We start from the raw sequence: 10,599 nt of genomic DNA, 5'->3' as shown, positions 1-10,599 counted from the left end.
TATTTATTAATAAGAGTGCTTTTTTATCAGGAAAACAAATATAATATAATAGATGACACATGCTTTTGTGATCAGAATTTACTGATTATTATATTGCTAGTGAGTTTTTAGAAATTTGCTTTGTTTTAATTTGTAAATTTCAGACACATTATCTTTTTATTGTGATTCAAGAACATATATTTTATAGAATGATAATCAAAACTCTTTTCACATGAATAAACATAACTTGAATGTGAGTCATATGCAAAATAATCTGTATTTAAAACATCTGAGAATGATAAACTTATTTGAAATTGCATCTTGGCTGTATTTCTTTCTTTCTTTCCTTTTTTTTTAAATATATATTGGCAAAAAAAAACACCTACATTATAATTATTTCACATTTTCTTTAATCAGATAGAACAATATAAATTACATATGTAGTTTAATTTGATCTTAATTTAATGAAAATTACTAATTATTATTTATTTTTTTGCATGCTATATAATTTTCTATACCATTTTATTTTCTTATCAGAACTTTTACATTTCTTTTTTTATATGCCACTACATACTTTTTTTCTGTTGTCATTAACAAAAGCCTTTCTAAGAATTTATCATTTTACTTTGTATGTTTGAAGTTTGTTTAAAAGAGAAATTCAGTTTCCTTTATAAGTATGATAATAAATACTTTTTATATACAGATCTGCATTTATTTTTGTATTTTTTAAAAAAAAATAATAATCATACTTACACAGTTTTGTTTTATGTAGTTAAAGGAAACAGAGTGCATATTTTATGTTTCATATAGAAGTATTGAACATGAAATGTTTTGCTTGAAATTATTTAAAAATAAGGCCTTCAATATTTAAATTTTGATTAGCATATATTCAGTTTTAATGCTGAAGAGAAATCAAAGAATGCTTGAAATTCTATTATGTGATTCTTGGGGGAAAAAAAAAAAAAAAAAAGATAAGACTTTTTCTTACTTTTTCTTAAAATCTTTAGTTGCATTTTAGTTTATAAATTGCAAACTGGTTTTATGTGTAACTTCTGATATTATCAGAAATCTGTAGATATGAAGGGAGGAACCAACATTTTTTACTCATGTATAAGTAATATAAATTAAACTTGACCTGTATTTTGAATTTTAATCTGCAGAGTTTGAGGCATTCGAAATTCATATTTTATAATCTGTTGTGTGATATTTATTAATTATGGTATTTTAATAAATTATTTCAAAACAGTATTTTTTTAGTTAATAGTAGGATTTTTATTTACACATAACATCGAATAAATTACTCAATTAAAAATTAAATCACTTGAAACTTTAGGATAATAAACTCTACATCTAATAACAAGATATTTATATCCTAGATAATGAAAATAATAAAACAAATGAATTTTATGTAATGTTCATACAAAATTTTTCTTCATCAAAGAAATTTAGTGTATATTTTTTATTGGAAACTTCTTAAAACCATTGTATCAATTTGTAAGTTTTACATTTTATTATTTGCTTCAATACATAATATTTATAGCACATTGATTTTATGCAGAAAAGAAAACTGTTTGAAAATAAAAGCTCTAAAGTTCTTGATATAGATTAGAATGTTTTATTCAACATTTTTTATCATTATGGTATTGCAAGAATATTTTCAATAATATTATTTAATTTTTGTTTGGTAAAAATTCTGAATAGACTTTGATTATAACTGCCAAATGTATTATATGGCGGTTATTTAAAAATATTCTCTTCAATGAAAAGATGTTTTAAAAGTATAGACATAATTTAGATTGTATAAAGATGAATAATTGTTTAATTATCTATGCAAAAGTAATTATTTTTAAACTGTATTCTTATATTTGATAAAGATTTTTAATCTGAAGTTCAATGGTTATGCATTTCTTAATTTTTAATTAAATATGTTATATGATTACTTCAATTAAGCAAGAAGAGTGAAATGAATCTATTACGCAGCAATCTATTTCAGGTGCTATGTATGTATCCTGTAATCACTGTACTGAAAATAAAATGTGTCATAGATAATACATAAATATAAAAGATTGGCTACTTGGAGATTAATAATAATCAATTTGGATTATTAATTTCTCTTTTCTGCATTGTTTCACAAATTTTTACCTTATTTTTTCATTCCTTTCTTTATTAGAATGCAAAAACTTAATTTATATGAACACTTTTTTATCACTATAGCAAAAGTATTATCATTTATTCAGATACATTTATTTTTTATTTTAGTTCTCAGTGGCAAGGCTTTGCAAACTTTTATTTAAAGCAATCTGATTAGAGATGAAGCAATTTCCATGGTCCCATTTTCACTAGTAAATTTATACCTTAAGTCGAAGGTTAGAAAATAATAAAGTAACATGCTTGTTAAATATTGATGTATAGTAAAATTTTCAAATATAGCCCAATTCGAAATTATCAATAATTAAAAGTAAATTCAATTCAAAAATTGTTGCTTACAATTTTCTTTTTTTTTTATGTTAAGCAAGAGGATTTCTTTAAAATTAGTTTTGTGTTACAAACGTTGAAGAAGTGTAACTAATTTTCTCTTGCCTTCAATATTTTTCCAAACTACCGTTTAGGAGTCGATGATACATTTGTTATAAGCTCTATCCGTAAATTTGCAAAAGAAGGAATTGAAATAAAAATATATCAATATAGAAAACATGAATATGAAAAGCTTATTAAAAAATGGAATTTTCATACAAAATGAATACATGAGTATTGTTTTGAAATTTTACGGTTGATTTGGATTTGACTTCATGTGCAGTGATTTTTATAAATACATTTCTTTCTTCATCTTTTTCACAGTACTTGCTGTGGTAATCGCATTTAATAATTTTTTTTTCATTTATTTCAAATAACGGTGATAGTTTCAGGTAATCTCAAAACTGAAGCATCTATTGTATTTAAGACTACTAAGATTATTCTCCTTCTTCAGTGTGTGTGAAACCATTTTTAGTTTTTGATATGCAACTCTTGTACGATAAATTGGATAATCCAAGCTCGAGCTTTATTTCTGTCCATTTTCATGTAATCTGTACGCTCCAGTAAATTTCTTTCAAAGGTAACAAAAGTAGCCTTGGTGGATTTTTCTTTTTTGTATGTTTTTCTTCCTTTTTTCCCCAGGAGAGGGGTGGGGGGGTTGACGAAATCTACCAATGGCACCGTGACGTAATGGCGTGTGACGACAAGAGGACATGTAGGGCCATCTTCCGCTATGACGGGATGTGCTTGCCGAAAATAGATAGGCCCGAAACGTCTGGTGTGAGTGTTGATGAAGCCGCAATGTAATTGATGGATGCTGCTTATTTCTTGGAGCATTTTTAAAGAATATATCTCGTGCCGTGTCACTTTGTATATTTTGCAATATGATTAAGTGAGAAATGAGCTGAGTCATTTAATTTAAAAGCAGGTGCTTTCTAAGAAATCTTCTGAAAGATGAAATAATAGATTTCTTAATCAACCGAATCTATTAAAATAACGACACTTTTGAAAGTTTTAAACTCAAAATTCAAGTTACAAAAACAAGAAAGTTATTTAATGTCTGCATATCTTTGATTAACAGATTAAGTTACTTGTCTCATCGCATAACTATGATTAAAAATTATGAGATCCTTTCCCAAATAGCTCAGTGCGGGACCCTAATTTAATCCAAAGATCATTGAATTAAGTTTGCATGCATCTCCTTACTTTACATTAAATTTGCATATTTGTATCAAAATTTGGACCAAGTCAATTAATAAAAAAAGATTCAAAATGTATAGTCGATTCTCTTTACAGTTCTGTGAAACTGAACATTGTGAGCTGCTGTGGCCTGGTGGTAAGATTTCGGATTCGGGAGCCATTACCACCGAAGAAACGGCGTGTAAGCTGGTCTTGAGCACGTTAAATCCATCTGAGACAAATGTCCTCCCATTGGTGTGGTGCAAAAATTTAAAGTGGAGGTGCCCGCTCAAGTGTCGTCATCATTTGACTTTTGTTCAAAATTACGAGGTTTGTCCCAAAAAAGCTCTAGCATTGCTTTAGAATGGAATGTTAATACAACTGAATTAAAACTAAAGGGAATAGGAATTGCGCTATCTATTCATTCTTGCTAATTAATGATGTTTAAATTCGATTTTTGAAACAATTAAAAAAAATTGCCACATTCAACGATCAGCTACTCACCTACTATATTAACGGTATTAATTTATTAATTGGCAAAATCGGTCCAGTTCTGAGGATTCAGATTGCCAAAGTTTTATTGTAATACCTCTTGAAATGGAGGAGGTAAGGGGCCGACGACCATATCGAAAATTATGCATGAAATAAAAATTGTTCTGTGGCTGGGAAACTTTATTTGAGACTTTTCCCCATTACGAACGTACAATGAAGTCTTGTTTGTCCGATTTTTCTCAAAAATGAAGAGCAGTAGATTGCAGGAAACCACTAATGATATATCTATGGATCATTTGTTTTTATATAAAATAAAAAATCGGTGAATTCAGTATAATGACTGAATAGGGAATAGTTCTTTTTTACTGATTATTTTAAATATAATAGATTAGATACCTTCAGTGACTATCTGAAAATAATTTACAAAAATAAAGATCTAGTTCCCAAACCTCAACCATTGGTCCAATTTCTCTGGCTTTTATATAAAAGGTCATTACTTTTAAATACGTTTCCAGTGGTTGCTTCCACCTGTTCTTCTGTTCCACCTCCTTTTTCTATTTCGAGAGATATTGTAGAAGAAAACTTCAGCAACCCAAGAATTCAAACTGAGACTTGAACGACTGAACCGATTTCGCCAATTCATTTCTTCACTTTGAAGTATAGCTAATTCATTAGAGAGCTCTATCATTATTGTGCGAGTTTAATTTTAAATAATACTCTCTTTTTTGAGATTAGATGTAGTTCTCCAAAAATTATTGATATGATTAAATTAATCTAATGCATACTAGTCGCCTTTGACAGTCAAATTAATAATATTCGCATTGTCATAATGACCGGTTTTGATGAAATAACAACTTATAAAAACATCAGAAAGTAGTATTCTAAATTATCTTTACACATTATTGATAAAGCATTCTAATCGGTTTGCAAAGTGCAAGAAATAATTGGCGACATAATAGTAGAAGAAGTAAAATTTTTATTTACTTTTTATTTTTTTGTAGGTAGAGGTAGCGATGTGGGCATATAATCATTGATATACAGAGATCCTAAGTTTTCATGTAAAATAGAAATGAGCTCAATCGAGTTGAGGCTCAAGAACTAGTTCTTTGGTTTTGCTTTTTATTTTTCATGTATAGAAAAACTACTTCATTTCATTTAATAATCCGCTGTATCAAAAACGTTAAAGACTGTCTTGAGGCATTTTTGCAGTCTATGTTTTAAGACAGTTTTATTTGTCTTCCATTGCTCCTTGAAATGACGCTTCCCTGCAGTTATATTTTCAATATCATTCAAGAGCTTGTGTTTCTTAAAAATATGCTAACAATAAATAAGCATTATCATTACTCATATGAACTTGTAGCTGAAAAAATGATCTGCATTGTCAGTTAAGTTGCATTTTTTAAATATGTATGTATAAGAGGAAAATCATTTCTTCTCAATAAGGTTTTCAAAGCAATGTCATTCACGTCATTTGCATTAAATCGCCGCACATTTTTATGTTGGTTTCTCATATATTATTTCATCTATGCTTATAATAAAGCTCAATGTGTGTGTGTGTGTGTGTGTGTGTGTGTGTGTGTGTGTGTGTGTGTGTGTGTGTGTGTTGGCGCTCTACAGGCCAGACCATTCAACCTACAGCTACCAAATTTGGCACGTGTACACCTTGGAGGCCGGGAATGTGCACCTGGGGGTTATTTTTTCGAATTTTTAATTAGAATTTTATTTATTTAAAAATTAAGCGGAATTTTGGCGTGTTTCTGCTATAACTTCCGAAAATATTACCGCACAAAAAATATTTTTACATGAAGTTAAAGATAAAAAATTTATCTTTTAAATGATACCAATGTTTTAAAATTAAAATTAAATTTCTATTTTTAATGAATTTTTAAATAAATATTTTAACTGTATTTTTCAACAATTTTTTTCGTACAAAATAAAAATAAAATTTAAGCTGCACGAGCATGTTTCGCATTCATGGGAAAAAATTAGCTTTTTTCAAAGTGTTGCCATCACATTGATTAAAGCTCCAACTAAAAATAAATTAAATCTTTTTGGAAATGAAATCTGCAAAAATATAATTTTCGGCTCGCTTTTGTAGGAAATGAAACAAATATGAAATATTATCTTTTTAAAAAAATAAATTCAAGAAAAATTATTTTATGATCTTTTACACTCTCTATATTATTAATCCAATAAATCAGTTTTATTTTAAGGCAAGTTTTGTTTAATATGAACAGGATATCTATTCAAATCAGGGCCACACAGCTAATTTGTAAACCTTTAGTAAGAATCAGATCTGCTAAAATGGTCTAAATGGAAAATGATTATATTTTATGTAACTTGATTCAATAAATGCTCTAATAAATAACGAATTTTTGATTTTACATAAAGCTTCTGCTGTGGAAATCACGAATAACAAAATGTTTTTGAAACACTAATATTTTAAATAAAGAGTTAATTTCCAATCAACTAAATCAATCACTTAAACTGACTGATTTATGAAAATTTATATATCACTATTCAATAAAAAAAGGATAATTTTAGATTTTTCGTCGATCGCTTCAAAGAAAATACGCCAATCAGCGCGCAGGTTTCTCAAGATTAATTGGCCTAAGATTATGAAAATGTTAAGTTTTTCTAAATTTTTAACATTCAAAACTTTATAAATAAGTCTTAGTTGATCCTGGAAAATAGAAACATTCATTCATTTATTTAAAATTTGGTGTGTCCAGAATATTTCTCAGAATATGATACCTTATTGCATTAAATTTAGACTTCATAATTTTTGAAATATATTTATAGGCCGGAACAAAATATTATTATTGATTTCATTTCAGTCCTTTTGAAAGCAAAACTAAAAACTGAATTTTATGCTGAATCTGAGAAATTTTTGTTGAATTATTGTTTATGATATTACATAAATTATGAAAAATATTTTGTAGTTCACATAAGACTTAAATACCGAGCGATTCTGTTTGCAATACTCATATTCAATAATAATAATAATAAATAAATAACAATAAAGATGATAAATAAAATAAAACGCTTGGTTTTATTAAAAAATATCTTTATATTAATTGCAATTTCATCATTTCCACTTTAAATTAAATTTGAAGTTTTACCGGAAATGACAACAAATTAGGAAAATATATAGAGTAAATTGAACGAAACGATCTAAACAACAGTATAAGTTTGGTATGACTATCAAAATTTGAAGATTAAAAATGTTTTGTTTGAGAATTTATCAAGAGACCAGTTACTTAAAATGTTTCATTGAAAATTGTAGCGAGCGGTAATACTGGCGAACCGGCTGGTCGCCAAAGGCGGCTAGTATTAAATAAAAACGATAATGGTCTCCCCAAAACTTTTGTCTTTAACAAAAGTGTTATTCCAGAGAACGCTTTGCATGGCATTCGCGTACTATAATATTAACCTTTGGCGTGAATTTGGCGTTTTTAAAAATGTATCGCCTTGGCGAGGGCAATCCTTGGTAGGCTGTTAATGATATCCGAAAGTCGAGTTTACGTTTGAGACAGCGTTTTTCCCAATCGATTGAAACAAACATTGGACTCAGAATGACACTTAGAGTCCCAAAATCACTCATTCAATGTGATGTATTTAAGTCATTGCATTTGTGAGTGACATGTTTCTGAGAGCACAGACCGGTCATCTCTTGTTTGAGTTGATAGGCGTCTACACTACAGATATTAAATCTGTGTTTTGATCTACCCACCTCTCTTCGTTATCGTATCAACATATTCGAACTGCTTCCTCAGAACGGATGCATTCAAGGAAATGAATTCCGATTTGCATTAAATGCCAAATTCTATTGCATTTAATTTCTGATTATAATTTTTTCCTTAAAGAAATCTTGGAAGATGATTTATGGTATATATATATATATATAAAATGAGTATTGGCTGCTTGTTTAAAGCTATAAAGCTCTCATTGAGCTTTGTTATTCAACGTATTTCTTTACAAGACTATTTTTCCCCATCAGATTTACGATTTGGAGGAAGAATAACTCGCCCATTTCTCCATTGTCATCATAAATTTGTAAGATGATTCATTGACTCCTGTGGTTATGCTCCTGCTATCAGATCGTCGTGTGATGTCAAATCAGTTCAGTGAACTGTTTTTGTTTATTCGTCTTAAAACGAAGTGGAATCGTTACTGTGGTTAACGACAACTTCTGATGGGGCTTAAAAATTGTAGCAATCGATTTTGATTTTCAGTTTATAATACACTCATTCCAGACTTAAGTAAGATATTCATGTAAGGGATAAACATTTCGTGTGTAAATGTATTTTTGAGTGTGTGAAGCAGCCTGATAATAAGGAGAGTTTTTTTATTTTAATTGAACCAAATTGTAAACTTGCATTTTTATGTTGTTTTATCTAAGAAGCACGTTACAGCCATGAGCACGCTATTCTTCTTCGGGGAACTTACTGCAGAGGGTATTTACACATTTTTAGAACGATTTAAGCAAAGAATTTATTGAAAAAAGGCAAATCTTTTGCAATAACAATTTCTGGCAACGATTTATTATTTGATCTGTGAAAAGTCATCTTCTCCTTTTCAATTTATTTTTTCTTCAAAATGCCGCATTTAAGCAAGCTATTTGATTGAAGGGTGTGTTTTTGCGCTTTCGGAAGATAAATATTTCTATTCCATAATTCAAATACGATATGAAACACATGGTATTACAATTTTTAAGTTCAAAATAAATAAAACTATATAATAGAAAAGGAAACAAAGTTTGTCATTACTTTTACTTGGAAAGAAGATACCAAACGAATATCTGAGGAAAGGATGTACAATTTCAAATATTTCTAAAATGAAATTTTGATAACAAGAAAATATCAGCAGGCACAGAAATCATTCGCAAAATATTTAAATACATCTGTAGCAACAATAAATAAAATAACAAACCAAGATTTACAAGAAAAAAAAAGTCTTTAAAAAAACACAATGCTTCACCTGCTTTTGCCGAAGTATGTTATTCAATGCAGAACAGTTTATAGGATCTTATATGAAAACTATTTAACAAGAGATAAATGAAAATACTTCCGACTTTTGAGGGTTAGTTTAGTTATATTAAAACGTCCTGTTTTAAAGCAGCACTAAGGCTATTTTGGGACGGACCTGGTAAGTTTGAACTGCGGTCAGGTGACGAGGACGACACATGAGTTGGCACCCCTCTTCAAATTTCCATACCACACTAGCGGGAGGACGCTTGGCCACGACAGGTTTAACGTGCACTAGACCCGTTTACACGACGGTTCATCGAAGTAATTGGGTCTCGAGCCTGAAACCCTGAACGTTCCAAAGCCGAGACCTTTCCACCAGGTCACCTCGGCCCTGCGACTTTTGAGGAAGCATGGGTTTACCAAAATGACTGCTACAAAAATAGATCTATTTACTATCGAAAAGAGAGAGAGAGAGAAAAGCACAAATTTGATTCTGTAGTAACATTTGTTTCTTGGTTTTAAAAGTACATGTACCGAACTATCTTGAACTCGAAACCATATATACGCCCATCATTTTATATTACCACCAAGATATAATATATAGGAGACAAAAAAGTACTCCTTCACGGCTTAATGTTAGCTCTGTTGTATTCATTTTTATTTTTTATTTTTTTCTGAAAGAAAGGAAAAGAAAATGTTAAAATATGCGTATGGCAAATTAATGAGGGGGGGGGATTCGCTTATGAAGCATATTTTCTCTTTCGTGTATTTAAATATCAGGGGATCACTCATCAGGGACTCACGTCTTTCTATTGTAGATAGTTCAGAAAGTCAGCAAATTGTCCTATTTTTATTTGCTAAATTTATACTTCGTTGGGAAAATTTTTTGCTTTTAAATTTTTCTGGCAAAAACAAGCAATTTTTTTAGAGCAGCCTTGTGAAGTAATCTTTTTCCTTTAATCTTCAACTCGTTTTCATCCATGCATAATTTCTTTGAGTTTTGAAATGATCATAAAGTGGCAGTTTTATGGCAAAAACAGACATTGGATTTTATTTTTCTTTCCTAAATTCATCGTGTATGTGAAATTAGTAGAAAGATTACTCTCCCCTCCATTTTCTCGTTTACTAAACAATATGCTGCGTCTTTTACTTCGTATTATAATGAAGTAAATTAGTCCCAAAGTTTTTTGATGCGTTAGGAGTAAAATTTGTTACAAACCTACAGCTCTGGTGTCAATACTATATACTAAATTTCATTTATCTAAGCTATTGTATAAACTACACGTTCACAAATGTGCGAATGTTCAGATTGGCTGACGGTCAACACATTGACAGATTTGGTCCAAAATTCGATGGAAATTTGCTGTTTTGTGTTAGGGCCACATACAGATTTAATCTGTCTGGCCCAATCAGTTTTTGAGTAATAGTGGTCAGGAACTGACGTTATTCAAAATATTTAAATAAA

General features: G+C 29.4%; 1 protein-coding gene across 1 annotated transcript in view; it reads left to right on the top strand.

The window, feature by feature from the left end:
• LOC129983691 (protein enabled-like) overlaps positions 1-10,599 on the top strand; it is a 66,105-nt gene that overhangs the window by 1,111 nt on the left and 54,395 nt on the right. The window lies entirely within an intron of this gene.

Source organism: Argiope bruennichi, chromosome 9, assembly GCF_947563725.1.
Source record: "Argiope bruennichi chromosome 9, qqArgBrue1.1, whole genome shotgun sequence".
In the NCBI taxonomy this organism is placed as follows: domain Eukaryota; kingdom Metazoa; phylum Arthropoda; class Arachnida; order Araneae; family Araneidae; genus Argiope; species Argiope bruennichi.
The sequence above is the reverse complement of the archived record's forward strand: the minus strand, read 5'-3'. Positions and strand labels throughout refer to the sequence as shown.